This window comes from Camelus dromedarius, chromosome 10, assembly GCF_036321535.1.
Source record: "Camelus dromedarius isolate mCamDro1 chromosome 10, mCamDro1.pat, whole genome shotgun sequence".
NCBI lineage: Eukaryota > Metazoa > Chordata > Mammalia > Artiodactyla > Camelidae > Camelus > Camelus dromedarius.
The window spans coordinates 8,165,759-8,189,565 of NC_087445.1; the positions used below are offsets into that span (position 1 = coordinate 8,165,759).

The following is a 23,807-nucleotide window of genomic DNA, read 5'->3' on the forward strand; positions in this document are numbered from 1 at the left end:
TGAGAGCAGTGAAACCTACATGTCAGGGTTAATGTGAGGATTAAAGGAAATAAAATATGTGAAGTGGCTGGCCCATAGTAGGCACTCAAAAAATGTTGCCAGCTCTCCTGTTAGTGGGAAGAGTTCTGTCAGCTTTGCTTTTCCAGCATTCTGTGATTCTGACTCAGCCGACTGAGAAGGTGACCCCGTGGGACATTTGCTACTAGAGGGGTTTTGAGGAGAAACAGTGTACGTCACTGCTGGCTGACACAGCTGCTGACATTGGCAATTGAAAATAAACTGTACGGAGAGAGATGTGATATGGTCTCAGGGCTTATCATAGTCTGTTTTTCCATTTCTAGGTGCTCCTGAAAGGGGAAAGTTGGCAACTGCGTGACACTCACAGTGTCCCATCTACTGCCTGGGCCCCCTCCTGTCATGCGGCTGCAGGTGAGTCACTGGCCGAGAGAGAAAGTCAGAACCGGACAGCTCTTCCCTTCCCAGGGCTCACCTTTCAGTCTTGCTGCTGAAGAAGATTTAGGCCATGGTCCCTGCCTACACTCATGAGTCTGTCTCAGGATGTGTAACAGCAGTCTTAGGGGGTTTGCTTCCAAATTCTGAAATGACAATGGGATGAATGAATCCCGATTTAAAGGAAAATATCATATATGTTTCCAATCATTAATGCAAAAACTTTAATATTAAATAGCCAGCCACTTTCTGGAAAAAGGCCTCTGGTCGTATGAGAGGTATTTGTCAGACTCACCAGGCAGGGTCCAGCGGGAGATGGAGGGCAGGTGGACACTGAGGGCAGCAGGATGAAACCCAGCATGGAGTCGGGTACGAGTGTGCAGGGGAGGGAGCCACGCTGGCCGGAGGCTTCAGGAAAGCCTGGCGATAGAGGTGACGTCTGAGCTTGGGCTTGAGATCCAGAAGACTGGGTGGCGCTCAGACATGACTTTTTAAATAATGCCTCCAGAGATTCTGAGGCACAGTCAGGGCGAATCTCCTGGCAGGTATCCATACTTCTATCTTAGAGCGTTTCCTCTTCTGGGTTGGGAGCCCCTTGATGCTACGGTTGCGGTCTCTCTGCTCAGCGTCATCTCTGCAGATGTCTGGAGCCTGTGCCTGAGTGCGGGGCTGCATCTGCTCCGAGGTGCCTCCCATGCTATGATGGGGACCCCAACACGTGAGAATTTGAAAGAGCTCCATGCCATGCGTTCTAAAAGTTAAAAACTCACTGAATACAAGTATCTGTAGTGTTTTACTGCCTCAATGCTGTACACCATCTTTCTTCTGAAAAAAATGCTGGGATTCTTACCGAATGTACATCTGAATCTCTTTTCAGATTTATGTTTTATCTTTGTTTATTGTTACTTCCCTGATTTTCAAAATGGACCCTTGAGTCACTTTTCAAATGCAGCACATTCGTTTGTTTACTTGTGAATACAAGGGCCTCTCTCCTGTAGGTCCCCAGACAATTTCTAGAAAGAGACAAGGGAGTAGATGTGGGGTAATGGGCAGTGTAAAAAGAGAATCCAGGAAACTGGCGTGCTCAGAACTGAACTGGGGTGAAGCAGTCACCCAGCTTCAGGCCGGTGCACCCTCATTTCTTCCCACACACACTTAAAGGAAGTGAAAAGGCCACGTGTCAAACATTTCTGAGCCTGTGGGTCTTATTTCTACCATGACTGCTCTGGTTCTAAGTAAGAACCCCGATACTCTGGTTTCTCTTCAGATCGTATAAATCTATCGCCTTTTACTAAGTAAGAACACTTGATGAATGAGTGGATTCGGGAATGAATGACGCGTAATGTAACCCTGGCTCCATTCAGCCCTCTGTTGCCTGAGCCAGGAAAGTCCTGAACGCACTGGGAATGGAAGACCCTGGTGCGGGAAGCTGGTGTTGACGTCGTCGGCAGAGGGGGCTTTTCCCTCAGCTCCAGAGGGGAGGTGCTGTGTGGGGAGAAGACACTGGGCACTCTAGGGGGGACACATACCCTCTGAGACAGAGGGTGTGCTCTATGCCAGCTGACCTTGGGGAAGCAAGTGGGCGGAACACCCCAAGGAGGAGGAAGAGGCAAGCATTTTTCTTGGAAAGACCCGCTGCAGCGGTTGGCAGAGTTCTGGCAGGTTGGAGGGCTGGGTGCCTAAGCGCCTCGCTGGCAAAGCCCAGAAAGTCGCCCTCCCTCCTTGGGGCCAAGAGTGTGGCTGCAACAGCCCAGCAGGACCACAGTTTCTCGTGCCATCAACCGTGTGTGCATACCCACGTGTGCTGTGTAGTCTAAACCCCTTTCTTTGGTGGCTGTTTTTAAGCCTGTGCTGTGATTTGGAAATAAGGAGAGCAGAAGAGCTGGGCCTCACTACGAAGGTGGGCTGGTCACATCAGTACTCACCCTCAGGGAGGCACGTGCTACCTGGGAGCATCGACGCTGGTCCAGGGCTGACCTGCAGCCAAAGATGGACGCCTCCTCGGGGAGGAGCTCTCGCTCTCCAGCTCACAGAGGCTGGACAAGAGCCCTGAGCACCCACTGATTAATTCATAGCAACATCTATAACAGTGCACGATGCTCTGGTAGAGAGCAAAGCTGTGTTCTTTTTGTAAGTCCCCCTGCCCTACCCAGAGTTGTGAGACAGTCACTCTGAAATCATGGCGTCACTGGGCGGACGCCTTGACTCCCAGGACTCACAAAGTATTGACCAGGACTCACGGTGCATGTTCTGTGCAACAGAGATGGTCTGGGGCCATCACGAGAGGAATCTGCCGAGGCTGGGCCACGCAGCCCTCCCTGCGGAAGGAGGTTCCACAGAAGATGGGCAGCTGCTACCCAGCTTCTTCTCTGTGCGCAGGATTGCGCTACCTCGGTCACCATGTAGCTTCCACCAGAGGAAATGTGGGTAGCAGTTGGGTGAGTTTAGTCTGGGAAGGTGAGTCCATGTTGAAATTTGGGGGTTGACAATGCCAGGCATGTGTCTCTCCTGCAATAACCCGGGAATAACTTCTTATTTCGGAAATAAACGGTGGACCCCTATTAGCGTCTTTACCTTGGCTTTCATGAAAACCTCCTTTTCACTTTCAGGAAGACCTCCCCAGAAGCTGCTGTCAAGGATGAAACTGTGATAGTGTCTCCTGGGTGGGGAAGCAGCAGTCCCGGCTGGTGGCTGTGGCTGGGACCCACCAAAGCAGTCTTCTGACTCCTCATGGTGCCTCTTCAAGCAGAAATCTTTGGCAGCCCTGGATGGAGGAACCAGTGCCGGTCTGCCTGGAGCCGGGGGAGGGGGGGGCAGGTGCAGGGACCAGGTGTCTCCACGGCTGATGACCACGTGTGCAGGAACGGACTCGGCGCTGCTCCTCTCCCGCTCCGGTGACTGAAGGGCCTCATTAGCTTGTGCACATGAACGGCTCCCTTTAGGGACACTGAGGTCCTTGGGGATATGGAGGCTGGAGAGAAACTGGAAAAGCTGACGGAGTTTCCAGGTTTCATGGAGTGAAGCTTGAATTTATCCCTCCCTCCTGGTGTAATTCCAGCTGCCTTTGCTGCTTCTTTACAGTCAGTTGGGCTTTTCTCCCCTTCTGGAAGGCCTGACAACAGGACGTTCTGACTTCATCATTAAGAACATGGATCCAGACAGAAGTGTGTTAAAGGGAGAAAAGTGAACACAGGCAGGGAGCTGGGAAGGGATAACTCAACGCCCACAACAAGGCAGCCGACAGAATGTGCTAACTTAGGAAGGTGCGGTCAGCAGTTTCTGGCCCTGAAATACATCAAGCTGTCAAGGAGGCACATGGGCCTCCCGCCGGGCAGGTCTCTAGGGCCCTCTCCATCTCTGTCCCCCCTGGGCACCCCTTTTTCCTTTCCAACAGCCCCAGGAAGTTTTTAAAGGGTCACGCTTTTCAAAGCGCTATCTCCTTCCCAAGGTTCTGTTCCTTTTATTATGGGGGGTGGAGTTCATCTCCGTCTCTTCCAAGAAAAGAGCCCTGTCAGCACCCGGGCCTGAACACCACTTAAATCGGGCAATGGGATCTGGCTGCATGATTTTGCTCTGGTTTAATTATAAAGCCACATCCCTCTGTTTATTTTAGCTGGCCTCTCCCACCTTGGTTATAAAATATCTCTGAGACGAGACACACGCAGCTGCCCCAGCCACACAGGAGAAGCATCACCCCTGGCATGTGGGTACCTCACTGCCACGTGAGGAGAAATGTGTGTGTGTGTGGGGGGGGGGTTTGATGGTTTTGGGGGATGGGGTCGGTGAGGGATAGGGCAGCCAGCCAGCAGGGCTGTCAGAATCTGAAGAACAAATAACACTTGAATTCATGTGGGGCAGCATCGTGGTTCTGGTCATCCATCCACTCAGGGCAAGACCCCAGCCAGGGATGAAGTGTGTTTCTTAAGCAGGACTGCAAACAGGGGAAGAACTGGTCCAGATTTGGTAGTAAAGGAGAAGAAGGGCTTTTTTCTTCAGCAGATACTCACTCAGCATCTCCCTGGGATCTGGCTCTGTGAGCGTAGTTTCCACATTCACTGTCCTGTAACGCTAATCAGGGAGACCCTTTTAGATGAGGAACTCGAGGTTCTGCGGGGCTACCCTGCTCGCCCAAGGTTACACGGCTAAGGGAGAGGTGGGCTGCGACTGGAAGCTGGGACTCTGACCCAGATCCAGGGCTCCATCTACCAGGCTGTCTGCCTTCTTCCTTAGTTGGAGAGGGTCCCACATAGTCACTCCTTAATTTAATATAAATAGCGTACACTTACTTCCTCTGTTACTGTTATCATGTCTTAATATTTGTTATTTTGCTACCATTTCTAGCAGGCTGTGAACCCAGAGGACTGCTTCCTTCCTTCAGAAAGGAGTAATTCAGGGGGGAGCGTATAGCTCAGTGGTAGAGAGCGTGTTTAGCATGTATGAGGTCCTGGGTTCAATCCCCAGTACCTCCACTAAACAAACAAACAGACAAACAAACTTAATTACCCCCAAAACAAAAACAAACAAACAAACAAAAGATTTAAAAAGTGGCAATACCCCAAACTGCCTACGAATTCCCGGTGTCACCTTGTGCTGTGGGGCTTGGTCACTCGGGGTCCTCTTGAACAGGAGTCCTGGCCATTTCCACTCTCTGATACATTAGCAAGCATGAACTTTCAGTCCCTATACTCTTTGTTTTTCTGACTCAAGTTATTCTCTATTTCAAACCCCAGCTTGCTTCCTGGCAGAGGATTTAATCTTGATTACATTCAGGTAAAGGAGTTCATTTCAGGTTTTTACTTGAGTTAATCTAGGATTTTGTCCCCCCTGATCCCATCCCTAAACCCAGACTTGGCATCTAAGATCCAGGGGCCTTACACAGGTAGCCTCTGAGCGTCGGGGGCAAAAGGGTCAGGCCCCTGGTTGTTGGCACTTTCCACACTGGTGTCCACTGAGATTTACACAACTTCTTGTGCTCAGGCACGGCTGTCCTGCTGCACTGGCGTCTACTGAAGCACCAGGCTCCTAACTGGCCTCCAGCCACGTGATCCTCTCTGCTTCCGCTGTGCCGTCCCTGAATCAGGACTGTAATACCCTTTGGGTTGGCTTCCCTTTTCCCCGGTGAGATTTCCCCACCCTCCTCTCGGCCACAGGGAAGGGTTATTGCTCCCACAATTTTCTGAAAAGTGGCTACCCCAGTGGGGGTAGTATCTTAGGTTTTCTCTGCTTCAACTTCACCTGCAACCACCTCTGCCCAGCTCCTGCCACACCGTGGTGGGGCAGGGCGTTCTGTGAGGCTCACGCCACTCAAGGCCAGTTGGGACGCAGGGCAGAGACCTCTCCTCCTCTCTGGTCTCCACTCTTGTTTGGGGATTCTACTATTTCTTCATTTAGAGCAAGTCTTGTGGGAGTGGGAGTCTTCTCAGAGCCGAAGGACCGGCCTCAGAGACCATCACCAGCCTCTTCTCGCTTGCTGCCCTTTTAACTCTTTCTTCTAACCTCAGGCATCAAGTGTTCTGCAAGTGTCCTTCCTAGGGGATCATGGCCAACGCCAACCTCCCCCTTGGCAGTGGTGGCCAGTGAGTGAAAGGGGAAGGAGTCACAGATTAGGATTACAATCTCTGTCTCTCAGGGTTGCTAAAAGACAGAGGTTGTAATTCAAAAAATTATCCTGTCCCAATAAATAGTTTAAACACACGAGGCAGTGACAGCAAGTACTTTTCTACTGCGTACTGTGTGCTGGGCACAAGGAGCTGCTCACGTAACGACTCATTTGTTTCTCACGCATCCTGTTTATTCCTCAGGTATGATAGTATTGTTCATTATTAATCTCCCTTTTACCAGTGAGGAAACTGGGGCAACAAGATGCCAGTTTATTTGAACTCTGTGAGATCAAGCAGGTAGCAGCTGTTGGAGTTGGGAGCCCAGTCCAGGCCTTCTGTGCTCCCCGGCCACCTCATACATGAGTAGTGGTTCAGTCTTCCTTTAGGCTGGGGCTGGGGCTGCTTCCACTTCCGTGGTGCCCTGGAGGTTGGGGCTGGAAGAGAATGACCGAGCTGCCTTTGAAACTCATGCTTGCTCGTCGCCCCAGTGTTCCTCCTCTTTTCACCAACAGGTTGGTCCCACGTCCTCAGTTGTGGAGTCTCTTCTCTACTCTCACTGGGCTTATAACCACTTGTCCAATCTGGTTAAAAAAAAAAAAAAAAAAAAGAATTTCCTGAAACGTGCCAGTGAAGGAGTGTGTGTGTGTGTGTGTGTGTGTGTGTGTGTGTGTGTGTGTGTGTGTGTGTGTGTGTGTGTGTGGCGGGGAGTCCCAGGCAGATGGGCCCCACTCTTGAGACCCACAGGAAGTGTCTAGTTCATGAGTTTGTGTTCTACGCAATGCACTGAACACACTGTGGTAGCTCAAGGATGCAGACTGAAGCTGGCAGTTTCGTTCTTTAAAAAAAATAATAAACATTATGAACAAAAACACTGTCAAAATCTTTTCTCTGCACCTATCAGAATTTGCAGGAGGCAAGCACACACAATGTATGTGACACTCCTCTTGTACAAGTTTCTCCTCCGCTTTCTCTCCAGGCACTCAACAAAATTCTCTTTGGCCCATAGTATTTAAAACAGGGAAATTGGTGGTGACATTTTGCAATATGGCATGACAACTGGTGAATATGGGAAGTGATGATGTAATGGAATTGAGCAAAACTGCTGAAATTCTTATTTCTCCCCCTTGGAATTCAGCCAACATTTTGTTTTCTGTGATTCTGCAGAAATAACGTGAAACAAAATTGAACTTTCTCATCAACTGGGGAAATTGCAACTTATGTTTATCTAGTTGTGTGGCATACGAAATATTTTCTCATGGCTTGAGATTAGAAGGGAATCAGAAGTTTTGGCTGTTTATTGGAATTCTTGAAAAAAAACTCTCAGATTGTAGGGAAAACAAGTAGTAAGAAACAGCCATTAGGAAATCACGTAGAGGGAAGTTCCCAGAAAGTGAAAGATGTGGGAAGCTGGGTGGGTATCAGTAACAGAGAGATTGGAGCCCACACAGCAACGGTGGTAATAAGGCTGGGAAAATAATGCGCCCCAAACACTCCCCATGTTTTCAGAGAGGTGGAGTGATCTGAGCACGGAGAACCTGTGTGAGAAGCTTGTTAACGCCGGTGCTACCCGCCAGTACTGGAGCTAGTCCAGTTTTGATGTCCTGCTCAGCCCCACTGCCAGCACCTCCAAGACACTTAGAAGCTTTGTCTTAATGGCCCCAATTCTCCCCTTCTCTGGGCCCCCATCCCTGACCGAAACCTCTGACTAAGCCAGACCTATGTTTTCTTGTCTCTCCAGGAAAGGAGCAGCTGGAACCATCCTACCCTCCTCCACCCCACTTCGGACCCAGCTTCTAAACCTCGGGTCACTTGAACACCCTCAGGGTCCACTTGGAGGGGAAAGCCCCCCGGAGAGCTAGACTCTGGCCTGTCCTTCCTGGTGTACTGGTCCCACAGCCGCGGACCTGGAAATAGGAGAAGGACCAAGTACTCCAAAGGTGTTTGTCCGAGCCGCGGTGGCTTAGCGAAGGACGGTCTTCTCGTTGAGCTGAGAGCTGGGCACCCCAGAGAGTCCACGGCAAGGTCCTCGGGAACTGGAAGAGGAACAGGTTTGAGAATCTGGCTGATCCCAAGGGGGTCCTTGGTGGGAGTCTTTTGTTGATCTGATTACCAAGAAAAGTTTCAGTCATATTCAAGTTCATGCCTAGTCAGTGCCCAGATACAGACGGGAGGTCTTAAACTAGGATGCATGAAACCTCTGAACTTGCACACAAAGTTTTATGTCTGTATAAGCCTTTTCCAGAAAAGAGAATCAATATCTTCCACTAGATTCTTAAAGCATCTGCAATAACCTCTACCCCGACTGTCACCAGAGACCTAAAGAGATCATAGAATTTTCCCCAACTTTAATCTTACAGACTTTTAATGTTTTTAAATTGAGATATAGTTGGCATATAGCATTAGTAGAATTTTGAGCTGAAAGGAATCTTGGGTGGTATTTAGTTCATTTTTGCTTTTTAAAAATTTTTTCTGGTGTAAAAATTTGAGTTTGATAAACACAAAATGTTTTATAAATATTGTAGTCCTATAGGCCTTTTTCTTCCAAAAATGCCTTCCAGATGGATCCTGGAAAATGCATCATGGTGACCTAGAGTTGGGCTGTGGGTGGTGGGACGATCATCCGCCCATATGTGCCGGAAGGATGGATGAGGGGGTGGCAGGCACACTCCTGTCCTCTGGTTTATCTTCACATCTCACTCAGAGCACAAAGATGGGACTTTGTGGTTTAGAACCCAAAGCTTCTCCAGTTCAGAGGGAACTGATGAGATTCACTCTTATTAGAAGGATCTGGCATAGTCCCTCTAAATAACTTTGTGATTTTCATGGCCCAATCTTCCCCAGAACATTTATTTACACATTTATTTCTTTTACTTCTCTGCTTAAAGCAGCTCACAGATACATAATTCAATACGATTATAGTTGGGAAAAAAATCTCATTTGTTCAACACAAATATTGAAAAGAGAAATCAGCTTGACACCTGGCACCCTTCACTGCAGCTGGGTTCACTCTTCCCAAGGCCAATGTTTTCATCTGGTGAATGGAAGTTCTTTATGAAGAGCAGGGTAAGAAAACCACAGAATTCTAATTTCCACATGAGATTTCTCTAAAGTGAGATGGGAAGAAAGAGAATAGTCAGTTGATTCTTTTAATAGTTAGGTCAGAAAGGTGGCCTTCTTACTAAGCAGTAGAGTAGAAAGAACTTGGCAACCAGCGGCTATAAGGGCAAGGGTTGGGGGGAGAATTACGGATGACTCCCAGGCTTCTGACTTGGCAACTGGGGCACACAGAAGGAAGAGCTTCTGAGAGAAACAAATGAGAGCCATTTTGGATATGTTGTGTTTTGATCCAGGTGGAGAATTTGGTGTGCAGCTTGAGATGAGGGTCTGAAGCTCCAAGGGGAGGCTTGGGCTGGAGACACGATTTGCAAGTCGTCAGAATACCTACAGCCTACACACCTGCAGGAAGATACAGGAGGGGGTTTCAAAAGGAAACAGACAATGATGTCAAATATCTCAGGGCAGTCAAGTAAGAAAGAACCAACTGCCCACTGGCTTTAACAATGAGGAGGTCATTGACAGCTTTCGGATAAGCGGTTTCTGTGGATCTGCAATGGCAGAAGCCAAATCATATTTGTTGGAAGATTGGATGGACAGCCAGAAGTGGCAAAGCTGAATGGAGATGACTCCAGAAGTCTGGATAAAAAGAAATAAAGACAATAACAGAGAGATAGCTCGAGGAGACTGCAGGATGGTGGGAGTTTTGTTTATTGTTTTTAGGTTTGAAGACACTTGAACATGATTAAGTGATAATGAGAAGAAACCAGTAGTAGGGAAAAGCTGAAGAAACAGGAGAACAACGAATCATTCATAGGACAAATTTCTGGTTGGAAATAGGGAAGAGTAAATTCAAGAGCACTTTGGTGATTCTGATCTTGAAGCAACCATCCTCCAAGACACCAGGGAAGGAAGGATATATTTGTGAGTGGAGGGCAGGGAAGTGAGGGAGCTCATGCCTGGTCATCTCAATTTTATCTGTTAAAGAAACTGAGGCTACTTGAGGTGGGCTGGGGAGCATGAGAAAAGTGACAAAAGTTTGAAGCTACCCTGGAGAAGAGGGGAAAAAGGAAACCGACTAACGAAACTGGCAAGGTTGGCTAGAAGCACTGGAGGTCCAGTTGAGACTGGAAATCCTAAATGTCTAGTAGCCCCATTCCACCCCACTGTGTTTCTTTCTCTTAATGCTTGGCTGCGAGCATACAGAGCTGGAAAAGACAGATCAATTTGGGTTAATTCAGGGTTGGGAATTTATAAGATGGGGGTAATAGCAGGACAAAAGGATGAGGAGTCTGGGTTTTCTAGGTAGAAAGTAGGTGAAGGGATGGATTGTGGGATCTGGGCAGAAGGGGAAAAGATAGAGCAGGAAAGGACTGAAGCGAAGCAAAAAACTGAGATAAAATACTCAAGTTGATGAAGATCTTGTGAAGTCAAAGAACAGGTAGGGTCAGAAAGGGCTGGAAAGGCGGGCTGGAAAGACAAAGTGTGATCAGAGAATGCCTGCACTAAAATATGTTTTCCAAAACACTTTACCTCTGTTTCCACATTGTTCTGTGAAATTTAAAAGTGCATCACAAATGAAAACATGAATGTCTGGTGAGTTGTTTGTTACTTTGTGTTAGCTTTGCCCTTGGCTCTCTTCCCTATGATAATCTAGTTCTCTTTTCACTGACATAGGAAAATGTGTACCAGGTTTTAAGAGTATTATTTCTCTAACTTTGTAGAGTATAATTTTCTGTAATGATTTCTCTAACTCTTAGCGTTGACCATTTTATATGTATATGTGTATTATTACTATTTCATTTGTATTTTAAATGTATAATCTTGGGAAGGAAACCAGTGTTTTCTCTTCCAACCAGCACCTGTTATAGGGATAAGCAGGACTTCAATAATCTGCTTTCTCTGGCTTTGTCTTTCCCCTAAATTTAAGTTGGTTATAAGAAAAATGATAGGTTATATAAACCTCAAGAGGACAGATCACATCGACAGAGCCCACATGACAAGGGACTAATGGTAACAAAGTGGACCCATGGGATGATGGAGGATGTCAGGGAGGCTGTGCACACCATTGTGACCTAGATTGGAGCCGAGCCTGAAAGCTAGTTAGGTAGGCACCGTTTAGATGGGCGTTGTGTGTAAATAAGGTGTGGGTCGCCTCCACTCCATCTAAGGCTGCTTCCGTTGTGCTTTTGGAAGCGATGTTAAGAATTAAGCAGGTGTATAATTTGAGCATAGTTCAGTAGGAACACAAATATTTCATTTGTTATGCCTCATTTTGCTAACTACGTATTTAGCAAGCATACAGATTAGGTTGAAAGAGCAATTTCGGGCAATGGATTAGAATCCCATTTGCAGAGCAAGTTAACCTAAGAAATTTTGTTAGTCAGTAGAACTAAGGTGCTTCTCAAGAACTGTGTTCAATTGTTTTATAACTGGACAGAATAAAGATGGAATTGACACATGTGTATCGGCCACCAGGATCTACCAAAAAAAAAATAGCAGAAGAAAGAAAATGAGCAAGGATTTATCACTGGGTCTCCACACACAGGGTGCTCAGACCAGCTGGCAAGAAGATTCTTGTCCCTTTGTCAAGTATATTCCTGCAAGAATGAAAATAGGGAGCGTGTCTGGTCCATAGTAGGTGCTTAGTTAAGAGGCACGTCTGTTCTCACCTCCGTCCCTCTGGTGGAGGTTGTGTTGCTGGTCCCCACATCTCAAGGCGTTAACATTACCTAATTCCCGTGCTCTCAGTCCATGCTCATCAAACCACCTGCTAATGGTAATTTGCCTTCCTGTGTAGACTTTTCTAAAAAAGAGCAACTCCCCAGCATGCTGACTTAAATATTCCAGTTTGCTTAGCAGTTTTATCTTTCCTTGTAATTAACGAAATAATATTCCACTTTATTTACCAGTCTCATGAGATGGCTAATTAGAGTAAGTTGCTGTCCCTGATTCTGATGAATTTGGGAAGGAAAATGTAAAATTTTCCACCTTTAAAGATGATGAGCAGGTCTGGCTTCCACAGAAACACTGCGACTCAGAGAGACCCCGTATGATCTACTGTGAACCTCTCTCTTTGACATTTTTTTCCTGTTTTAACAAATGCCATGTATACCTTCTCAAATCATTAGGTTTCAGTGCCCAGAATTCCACTAACTTGCCTGTAACTGAAGTAGCCTTGACCATGGTAAGGGGTCTTGTGTGGAGGCAGTGGGACTGAAACTTTGGTCTCAGCTGGAATGCTTGTGAAAATGCATATTGCAGGCTGCCCCCTAGAGATAAGAGTCTGCATTTTTAGCATAATTGATTCTGATACACTAGTCAACAGACCCCACTTTGAGAAACAGCTTTAGATGGGGGTGCTAGCTCTCTTATGGCCATGGGCTCTAGCAAGGGGTATTTTCTGTTCTGAGAGCCATGGGTTCCTCCTCTAACCAGAGTGAAGTCTGATACACCCAGAGGAAAGGAAGTGGGGGGAAGTAAAGCCAGTGTGGAATAACAGCAGAGAGGAACCTGGGAAAGGAGCTGGAAGACTCTGTACTGGAACCCCAGCTGTTTGCCTGAGTCCAGTTCGGGTCATGGAGTGAGATAGTTTGTGTGCCTAACAGGTTGCACTTGTTTAAAGGGATGTTTTCCTTTCATTTGGCAAAGGCTCCTTTGGCAAAAGGCAGATAGTAATGGCAATAGCATGCAGTGTTGTAAATGTGTATGTGGCACTAAGTCTACTTTCTCTTGTCCTAGCAGTCGACAGTATTGGAATTCTCCAAATTCAGTGCCGGAAGTCTTTATTTACTGGCACTTGGCAATCTTATCCAGAGAATCATAGAGTGCTAGAGCCAGGGCTAATTCGCAGAGCACGGTGGAACCCCATTTTAAAGATGCAGAAGTTGAAGCGGAGGGAAGACGAGTGACTCACCAAGTCCCACAGCCTCGTGGAGGAGGAGCTGGGACAAGAAGACGGTCTCCTGACCTCAGTGCAGAGGCTCCTGCTGCCTGCTCCCAAACCACCACCAGGAGACAGCGCCTGCTGAATCAGCGCAGATGACTTAGAGATAGGGTGGCCTGATAGCTGTTTAGGAGCATTTTATCATCTGGGAAGCAGACGCTGTGAGATGCTTTGCATTTCGATTTCATCCACTTAACTCTACATAAATCCTCGCTGCTTTAAGCAACCCACTTTTGGGGATGATTTTTCTTTCTTTCTTTCTTTTTTTTCAAACCAATAATCCTTCTAAGTCAGCATTCCTCCTAAACTAAGAGCAATCGCCATCTAGTGGCTTGAAGATCACAATAAAATTTCCCACAAAAGCTTTGTATGTAGGCCAAAGGAACCAGGGAGTTTTTACCACCTGGAAGAGAACCTGCTGGATCTTCACGTCCAACACCCTCATGTTACAACTGAGAAAAATGAGGCTCCGGAGAAGGAAGCAACGTGCTGAAGGCCTCACAGGAGATCACTGGAGCCAGGAGTGCCCTTGACCACACGGAGTAAGTACATGGCATGAGCACTGTCTAGTCCCACCATCTTGCAGAAGGACAGGGGCTTCGGGAAGGCAGGGAGGTGTTGGGCGGGCCTGGGACTCAGAGAGCCTGGCCCAGTGCCTGACATACGTAGTGCCCCTTGTACATGTGATGGGTGAGTGGGTCCTCCAGACTCAAGTCGCCAGCCTCCATTGCTTTTCTCCACAGTGCCATCAAGCCAAAGCAGTTCTCCCCACGGAAAAGCTCCATCAATGCGGTCGGTGGCTGGACGGACACCTGCTCTTGTCGAATGGGCTGAACCGTGTGCTGTGGCTTCCAGTTGACAGGGTGTGCTGTCTGCCCCACCTTCAGCCACACGACTCTGCATCCTGTCTGGCTGAGCATCTCTTGCCCAGGATACTTTTGTGTTCAGAGTGAGTCTCCCAACAGGCAGAACATCTAAGCGTCTTCTGCAAGAAGTGAGGTGAGCACTCAGGGCCTCGCCCCTTCTATTTATAACATGCGTCCCAGCGAGAGTGTTGGGGCCGAGTTCAGAACGCAGCAGACCTGCAGGAAGAGGCCCACGCAGGCGGGCTCCCCGGGGGGTGGGAACGGGCCAGGGCTTGGAAGGCTGCAGATGGCGAGGGTGCCAGTGTGACAGACGGTGGGTGGCAGTTTTCTCTGTACTACGAGTAAGCTGAGGATTTTCTTTTTTTCACTGAAATTACCTAGAAGAAAATGGGGACAGGAAGGTGGCAGGTGGAGGCAGCCCCTGTGGGGAAGATTTCTTATCCTGGGGTCCATGGATGGGTTTCCAAAGGGGATGAGTTCTGAAACCTCTGGATTCACACAGATTTTGTGTCTGTGTACATTTTGGGGGAGCACAGAAGTCTCTCTCTTTTATTTGCTTCTCAGAGGAGTCCATGACCCCCAGTACGTCAAGATCAAGGTGTAAGGATCAAATCGATCCCCAAACTGTTCCAGAATGAACCACTTTTTATCTCATTCTGGAAGATTCAACCATAGTTGTTATTCTGTCTTACCACCCTTCTCCCCAACACCTGATGTTATTTTAATTTGTTTTGTGGGGGGTTTTTTTGGGGGGGTAGTAATTAGGTTTATTTATTTATTTAATGGAAGTACCGGGGATTGAACCCAGGACCTCGTGCATGCTAGGCATGCGCTCTACCACTGAGCTATACCCTCCCACTCATTTTTAAAAGGATGTGTGCACATAGAAAACAATTGTATGAGTTAAATCCTTCGCTTTTTTTTTAATGGGTACATATCTAAGTCCCAAACTGAGGCATCCAGAAAACACACATTTCTTTTACTTTTCTAAAATGGAGATTAATTTCTATTTTGAGTCCCTATTCCATCTTGTGTCAGAGACTTAATCTCCGTGTTTGAGATTTTCTATTTCTCTCTCTGCCCCAGGGGATTGTGTCTCAATTCTGGGGGTGCTTACCTAGGACCGAGGTGCCTAACTAGGACCAAAGAGTTGGGTGTGATAGGCAGCATCTGTCTTCTGTGTCATTTGTCCACAAAGTCATCTGCTGAGATGCACTCTTCATCCCACTGAGTCCTTGCCATGGGACCACCCATGTCACCCCTGAGCTGTCTATCTTCTGGTTCTGGCCCTGGCAGACCTCCCTGCAATCTTCACAAGGAATCCCTGGGGCCGTGCATGGCTTGGCTTACTCGGGGTAAGGCTCTGGGGTCTTGCTTCTTTCCAGGACACTTTGATCCAGGACAAAGGGTGCCTTGGACCTCTCTTTGAGGTCCAAAGTTGTGAAATCCTCCAATCTGTTTTTCAAGAAGAATTTTTGGAAATTTTTACTTTATGCAAACTTTCCTGATTTTTCAATGTTGGAAATTTATTTTGGAAAAAAAAATCACTGTACATCAAACAAACAAACAAAATCTGTGGCCCAGCTTTGCCCCAAGGGCCACCACTTTGCAGCCTCTGCCCTAAAGTCTTAGACTCATGGAAACCACAGCAGGGATGATGCCCTTTCTTCTGCTTTTGGATGTTTCGCTTCTGTCCCATGGCAATAAGCACAGGATGGTCCACCTACTGAAACAGGAGAGAAGGGTGAGAGAAAGGGGAGGAATCTGGTGGCAAACCATCAGTTCATGTTTCAAAAGTTTTATCCTTCTATACATTAATATTGAGCTTTTAAAGATAGATTCTATATTTTTTTAAAAATAAACTTCTTTTAGATCCAGGAAAAGAGGCTTTCGGTTGTACAATATATTTTCAGTACAGTAATCCTGCCCAGCAAATGCTTTCATTGGAATTATAGAGCTCTATATTGAGTCTCTTCAATGATTGTTTAATCCAGTTCCTGAAGCTGGATTAAATAAATGAGATAACTGAAGCCTAGAAGTAAGTGACTTGGCCGTGGTCACCTGGCAAGTCACTGCCAGCCGGACTCACAGCCTCTGGCTCTCAGCTATTTCTGTCTAGCTCCTCCTCCCAGACAAGCCCGGGGCCCAGGCACTGCACTCTGCTTGGGGTGGGAGGAGGGTGTGGCATGGGAGTGGGGGTGGTGCTGGCAGGCAGCGCTTAACCTCAAGGAGGGAAGACCCAAGAGGCGATGGCCCCAGGAGAAGTCAAGGCAAAGGGGACCAACAGCCAGAGGCAGTAATCATCAAAAGGGGCTCAGGAGAGACGGAGAATGCCTGGACAAGTGGTAGGTCAGACACCAGGAAGTCGGGCTACGCAGAAATTTGCAAGCAGCAGGCAGGATCAAGACCCTTCACGCAACACTGGGCTTTCTGTAAGGGTCCGAGCCTCTGGGTAGGTGTGTGGAAAGGACCATCAGTGGCATCAAGGCAACGGGGACACTTTATACTGTGGTTAGGAGGTGCCTCAAAGGTACATGTTTACCTGAGAGAGCTTTCTCAAAACATAACTTGGAGTTAGATTACTCCCCTTCTTAACACTGTCCAAGGGCTTCCCGTTGCCTATGGGATAAAGTTCTAAGTCGTTATATTACCAGCTTCTTTATAACCATGTCCCCCATGTACATTTCTAGTATTTTTCAACACCATTACCCAATCTTTTAATGCCCTAGCCCAGTGGTTTTCCAACAGTATTGTGACTTGAATGAAGGTGCATCAGAATTGTCTAGCGGGCTTGAAAACACAGATTTTTGGATCCCCATCCTGGAGTTTCTAATTCAGCATATCTGGGGTGGGTCCTGAAATTTTGTTATTTTTTCCGTGTTCCCAGGTGATGCTGAGCGTATGGGCACCATACTCTGAAAACTACTGTTCCAGCCACGTGCTCGATTGTTCTGTGGGCCGGCAGCAGCAGCATCTGGGGGCTAGTCAGAAGCACAGGTTCCCAGGCACACACCAGCCCTACTGATTCAGGTAACTCATAGGACATTAACATTTGAGAAGTACTGTTCTAGCCTAATACTTCCCAATCCTGGCTGTACCTTATAATCACCTGGAGAGCTTTGAAATTTTAATTTTAAAATTTCATGCAGGCTCCACTCCAGCCCTAAAGATTCTGATTTAATCAAGCTGGTGGTCGGGTCAAGGAATCTGTAGTGTTAAAAGCTCTCCAGGTGATCTTCATACGCAGCAGGATGGAGAACGATTGCCTTGGCCACATGGAACCACCACGGCACTTTAATCTTAATGCAGCCGCACCCCTGTTGTTATTCTGCACCTGCTCTCCCCTCACCCTGCAGCAAAACTTTTCCTTCTTCTTCAAAACCCATGCTCCCAAACCTCCTCTGGGAAGAGGTCCCTTCAGTTTTCCCCAGCAGAGTTAACTGCTCCCATCTTTGGGGTCTGCTTTTTGTGCACCGTGTTGTCGGCAGATCACATCGAGTTGTAATCATGTATTTTTATGGCTCTTTCTCTCATGAGGGAAAACTAAGCTGTGAATATCTTTGGGGTGGGGAACCCGGCTTATTTACTTTTTAAATCTGTGGAGCCTAGTTTTTGTACAGTTGGTTCTCTATATCTGGTTCTCTGTAGCTCTGTGGGTGACTGAATGTGCAAATGAGTTGTCAAGCTTGGAGAACCAAGTAAGCATCCTTCAGACGTTCTCAGTCCCCTAATCATCTCCACCAGAAAATTACCCCCAACCCTGCCAACTCTTTACCATCCACCCGAAGGAAACAGAAGAAAGCAAACATGCAAACAACAAACAGCCCAGAACAGATGTGTGCACAATGTACAAGTCTTGGCTGTCTCAGAAGAAATGTTTGGGAACAGATTGTAAGATCCGTAAGGGCAGGAATTTCTGTTGGTTTTGTTCTTTGCTGTATCCCCAGTGCCTGGCACAGGGCCTGGCATCTAGAAAGGACTAGATGGAATGAGAGAATGTTGAATATGTGGTGATTGTAAGACAGTTTTCTTTTCTCCTCCTCCTTTCTCATTTTTTTATTGTAGTATGGTCAGTTTACAACACTGTGTCAATTTCTGGTGTACAGCATAATGTTTCAGTCATACATATACATATATATTCCTTTTCATATTCTTTTTCATTATAGGTTACTACAAGACATTGAATATAGTTGCCTGTGCTGTACAGTAGAAACTTGTTGTTTATCTATTTTATATATAGTAGTTAGTATCTGCAAATCTCGAACTCCCATTTTTTCCCTTCCTACCCTTTCTCCCCACTGGTAACCGTAAGTTTGTTTTCTGTGAGTGTGTTTCTGTTTTGTAAATAAGTTCATTTGTGTCCTTTTTTAAAGATTCCACATATAAGTGTTATCATATGGTATTTTCTTTCTCTTTTTGACTTATTTCACTTAGACGATCTCCAGGTCCATCCATGTTGCTGCAAATGGCATTATTTTATTCTTTTTTATGGTTGAGTAGTATTCCATTGTATAAATATACCACAACTTCTCTTCCTAGTCATCTGTCAATGGACATTTAGGTTGCTTGCATGTCTTGGCTATTATAAATAGTGCTGCTCTGAAAATCGGGGTGCATGTATCTTTTTTAATTTGAGTTCCATCTGGATATATGCCCAGAAGTGTGACTTCTGGATCATGTGGTAAGTCTATTTTTAATTTTTTGAAGACTCTCCATACTGTTTTCCATAATGGCTGCACCAAACTACATTCCCACCAACAGTGTAAGAGGGTTCCTTTTTCTCCACACCCTCTCTAGCCTTTATCATTTGTGGATTTTTGAATGACGGCCATTCTGACTGGTGTGAGGTGATTCCTCATTGTAGTTTTGATTTGTATTTCTCTGATTATTAGTGATATTGAGCATTTTTTCATGTGCCTATTGGCCATTTGTATGTCTTTACTGGAGAATTGCTTGTTTAGGTCTTCTGCCCATTTTTGGATTGGGTTGTTTGTTTTTTTGTTATTAAGTTGTATGAGCTGTTTATATGTAAGGGAAATTAAGCCCTTGTCAGTCTCATCTTTTGCAAATATTTTCTCCCATTCCATCGGTTGTCTTATTTTATTTATAGTTTCCTTTGCTATGCAAAAGCTTGTAAGTTTATTAGGTCCCATTTTTTAACTTTTGCTTTTATTTCTATTGCTTGGGTAGACTGCCCTAGGAGAACATTGCTAAGATTTATGTCAGAAAATGTTATGCCTATGTTTTCTTCTAGAGGTTTATAGTGTCTTGTCTTATGTTTAAGTCTTTAAGCCATTTTGAGTTTATTTTTGTGTGTGGGGTGAGGGAGTGTTCTAATTTGATTTACATATGGCTGTCCAGGTTTCCCAGCACCACTTGCTGAAGAGACTCTTTTCTCCATTGTATATTCTTGCCTCCTTTGTTGAAGATTAATTGGCCATAAGTCTTTGGGTTTATTTCTGTGTTCTTTCTCATTTACCATTCACTCCAGTCACTCCAGGCTCTGTTTTTTGTTTGTTTGTGGGTTTTTTGGTATAATTTAATACAATAAAATGCACAGATTTTAGTATTTAGTTCAATGTGTTTGGGCAACTGTTATGTAAATATCATTCAAAACAGGATGTAAAACATTTCTGTCTCCTAGAGAGTTCCCTTATGCTCCTTTTCCTGTCAACTGTTCCCTCTCCCCACCATAACTTGTAGTCTTCTGTCACTATAATTTAGTTTTTCCTGTTCTGGAACTTTGTATAAATGGAATCACACATATGCATTTGATGTTCATAAGGATCTTCCACACTGTTGCAGGTATCAGTAGTTTGTTCTTTGCTGCTGCTGAGAAGTATTCCATTGAATGAACATGTCACAATTCCTCCATTCTTCTGTGAATGGAGATGTGAATTGTTTCCAGTCTGGGGTGGAGGAGAGCTGCTATAAACATTCTTCTGTAATTCTCTTCATGGCCATATATATTTTTTAAATTTCTGCTGGGTAAATACCTATGAGTAGAATGGTAGGGTTATAGGGTAAATGTGTATTTCCCTTTCTAACATTTCTTCAAATCGGGCATACCACCTTATACTCCCACCAGCGGTGTGTGGGAGTTTTGGTTATTCCAACTCCTCACCGGCATTTGGTGTTACAGTCTTTACTTTTGCTTTTCTTCTGTGTGAAGTGGGTTTAATTTGCCTTTTCCTGATGACTAACGCTGTCGAACACTTTCCACATGCTTGTTTGGCCTTAAGTCTATCTCTATTTTTGAAGCGTCTGTTCAAATCTGTTGCCTGTTTTTCATTGGCCCGTTGATCTTTTTGTTGTTGATTTGTAGGAGTTCTTAATGTAGTTTGAGTAGGAATCCTTTGCCAAATACACCTTTGCATAAGGCTTTGGTCTTAATATCACTTGGTCCTACTCATCCAGAGGCACTAAGCATTAGAGGCATTTTCTGGTTCTTGTCAGGAAATTGTAAGATGTAACATGCTCTATTTACTATAATCACTTATTTTTATTGTTGAAATAACAACGGAATGTGGACTTTGCTTTCTGTTCTAGCTTTCCATTCACTGGCTCTGGCTCCTTAAAGAAAGCTTACTTAATCTCTCTGAACCTCAATTTTCTGATCTACAAACCTGGCAGTGATGCCCACTTTCCAGACCATTTCAGGGATTAGATATGATTATGTGTGTGAGAGGAATTGTTGCTGACTCTTGTTCTCGGCAGAGATTGGCGCTGAGTAGCGCCCACCTAAGAGACTCTGTATGTTAGGAACTATGTTTTTTTGTGGTGCCAGGAAGAGTTCTTCCAGCTGTTGAACAACTTGTATTAGTCTTTCCAAGATGGTATTTCTTGCCTTGTTTTTTAAAAAAGATAGTAAATCCCAAACTTCAAACTTCACAGTGGAGAGAATATTATAATGCACCCCAGCCTCACGGTTCACAGCCAGTGGTATTTCATCTGTATCCACCCACACTAACACCTCCTCTACAGCTTGTTTTGAGGCAAATCCCAGACGTGATATAATTCCATCATGTATGTTTCAGTATCTATTTCTAAAAGATTAGGACTCCTTAAAAACACATATACACAGCCAAAATATCATTATCATACCTTAAAAATTAAAGATTCCTTAGTAATACTTTTTAAAATGATGTGTTTGAATGATTTTTGTCTGAATTTTGATCATCACTGAAAGAAGACAAGGTAGCTTCCTTTTATTCTTACTGGCTCTCCCCCCACCATTTACTTATTTATTTGGTTTTTAAAATTGAAGTACAGTTAATTTACAATGTTGTGTTAGTTTCTGATATACAGCATAGTGATTCAGTTATACATACACATTTTTTTCATTATAGGTTATTGTAAGCTATTGAATACAGTTCCCTGTGGTATACAGTAAGACCTTGTTGTTTGTCTATTTTGTACATAGTAGTTAGTATCTTCTAATCCCAAACTCCTAATCGCTCCCCCTCCTTTTCCCTTTGGTAACCATAGTTTCTTTTCTATGTCTGTGAGTCTGTTTGTGTTTTGTAAATAAGTTCATTTGTGTCATTTTTTTAGATTCCACATATAAGTGATATCATAAGATATGTCTTTCTCTGTCTGACTTACTTCACTTAGCATGACAATCTCCAGGTCGATCCATGTTGCTGCAAATGGCATTATTTTATTCTTTTTATGGCTGAGTAGTATTCCATTGTGTCTACATACCAAATCTTCTTTATCCAGTCATCTGTTGATGGACATTTGGGTTGTTTCCATGTCTTGGCTATTGTAAATAGTGCTGCTGTGAACATTGGGGTGCATGTGTCTTTTTGAATTATATTTTCTCTGGAAATATGCCCAGGAGTGAGATTGCTGGATCACAGGTTAAGTCTATTTTTCAGGTTTTTTTTTTTTAAGGAATCTCCATACTATTTCCCATAATGGCTGCACCAAAGTATATTCCCACCAACAGTGTAGAAGGGTTCCCTTTTCTCCACAGCCTCTCCAGCATTTCTCATTTGTGGATTTTTAAATTATGGCCATTCTGACTGGTGTGAGGTAATTCCTCATTGTAGTTTTGATTTGCACATCTCTGATAATTAGTGATATTGAGCATTTTTTCATGTGTCTAGGCTGTTTTCAATGCTGTGCTTTATCCCAAGACATTATCACCAGGAGCTCCCTTTAAAGACATTCTGGGTTTGGAAATTTGCTGAGCTTGGCCACAGAATTTGCAGGCAAAATGTGAATCAACCTCCTGTAATATCCTAAGTGCTACTTAGAGATACACTAGTCTTTCAGACTGACTGAATATAATATAGTCATAAGACCTGAACTTTCATTGTTTATCCTCACCCCAACACACACATACACACACACACACACAGACACACACACACGCACACGGAAGCGCCCGAGTTACACTGATCTGTTATACACGGAGCATCACTTGGGAAACCAGGGCTCTGTGCTATGTTCTGCCCTTAAGAACTCAGGAGCACTTCTTGCCCCGTAGGCTGAATCAGCACCAGATTTGACTGTCCCTTGATAACTGCTTGTCTTGCTAAATCACCTACAGAGAACGACAGAATTTCGGAGCTGGAAGGGATCTGAGAGATCATTTGGTTTAACCTCATATGTTTGATGGATGAGGAGGCTGAAATCCAGAGATATGTCGCTTGCCCAAAGTAACACAGTGCATTAGTTGCTGAATAAGAGCATCAGCTGGTGCCCTAATTTCTGGTCACCTGCGTTTTCTGTTTACCTTATGACCAGCTCTAGAGTCTGCTTTATGCTGGATCTTAAATTACTTCACATAGGAATGGCAAGTCATTCTCTGTTCCTTATGACCAAAAAGGACTTTAAAAGAAAGTTATAGTCCTTAAAAATCAACCCCTTTAGGTTAAAAGTGAGGTTCGAGTGTGTTGAAATGCATTGGTCTCAGCTTGAAAAAACAGGCAGTGATTTTTTATTTATTTATTTATTTTTGCTATTCAACTAAAAGCATTAGCCTCCATTAAAGTTTTTCACACAACCAAATTATTTTCTACATTTAGAACTTCACAAAGAAACAAACCAAAACAATGTCTCAACCAAGCTGATTTATTCACGGTGCCACACATACACTTCATATTTGTAGGACATTCTCTCCTCCCTGCTCCACAGTGTTCATCCTGGCTGATCTCAGTGCAGTCACATCCTATGTGTTCTTCCAAATCTAGTTCAGTTCCTCTCCTCTTTAAATGTCCTCTTGACCACATGCCCTGCCTGAAGTAATTTCTTCTTTTTCTTAACTTTTGAAACATTTATTAGAAAATTTAATAATTGAACGTTCATTTTATTGTGTTTTAGGAAAACAGGTTACTAGCATATCAGACTCATGATTTCACAGTTATTTTTTAAAAGGTGATTCAATCAAAAGTTGTATCAGTTCATTATTGCTGCAGAACAAATTAATCCAACACAATGGCTTAAAAGAAGGGTGTTTTATTGAGCTCAAGATTCTATGGGTTGGTAATTTGGGCTGGATTCAGTTGGACTGAAGTCAGCTGGGTTCCTTCGTGTGTCTGTGGTCAGATGTAGGTTTGCTAAATGGTTGGGCCTCTGGAGATTGCTGGCTGTCAGCTGGAGCCCCTTCTCCTTCACGTGATCCATCATCCCCCATTAGGCTTGCCAGGATTTTCCTGTGGTGGAGCCAGGGGTCCAAGAGATACAGCAGAAGCATGCAAAGCCTCTTGAGGCCACTGAGAACTAGCACACCATCATTTCTGCTGCATTTTATTGGGTCAAGCAAGTCCCAAGGCTAGTCCCTCCCTCTCAGGGGGAGGAGATACACAGTCACATTGTAAGGGGCAAGGATGCAGCGAGGGGAGATGAGCTAGGGATACGTCGAAGTTGATTTACTACAACAGT

The 23,807-nt window shown here is 45.0% G+C and overlaps 1 long non-coding RNA gene across 1 annotated transcript in view; it reads left to right on the forward strand.

Moving 5' to 3' along the window:
• The window catches only part of LOC116151773 (uncharacterized), a 174,693-nt gene that overhangs the window by 98,557 nt on the left and 52,329 nt on the right, over positions 1–23,807 (forward strand). The window contains exons 4-8 of the long non-coding RNA XR_004135277.2: positions 342–429; positions 7,789–8,098; positions 9,401–13,592; positions 13,794–14,049; positions 16,804–16,946. This is a non-coding gene — a long non-coding RNA (uncharacterized LOC116151773). The remainder of the gene's footprint in view (positions 1–341; positions 430–7,788; positions 8,099–9,400; positions 13,593–13,793; positions 14,050–16,803; positions 16,947–23,807) is intronic.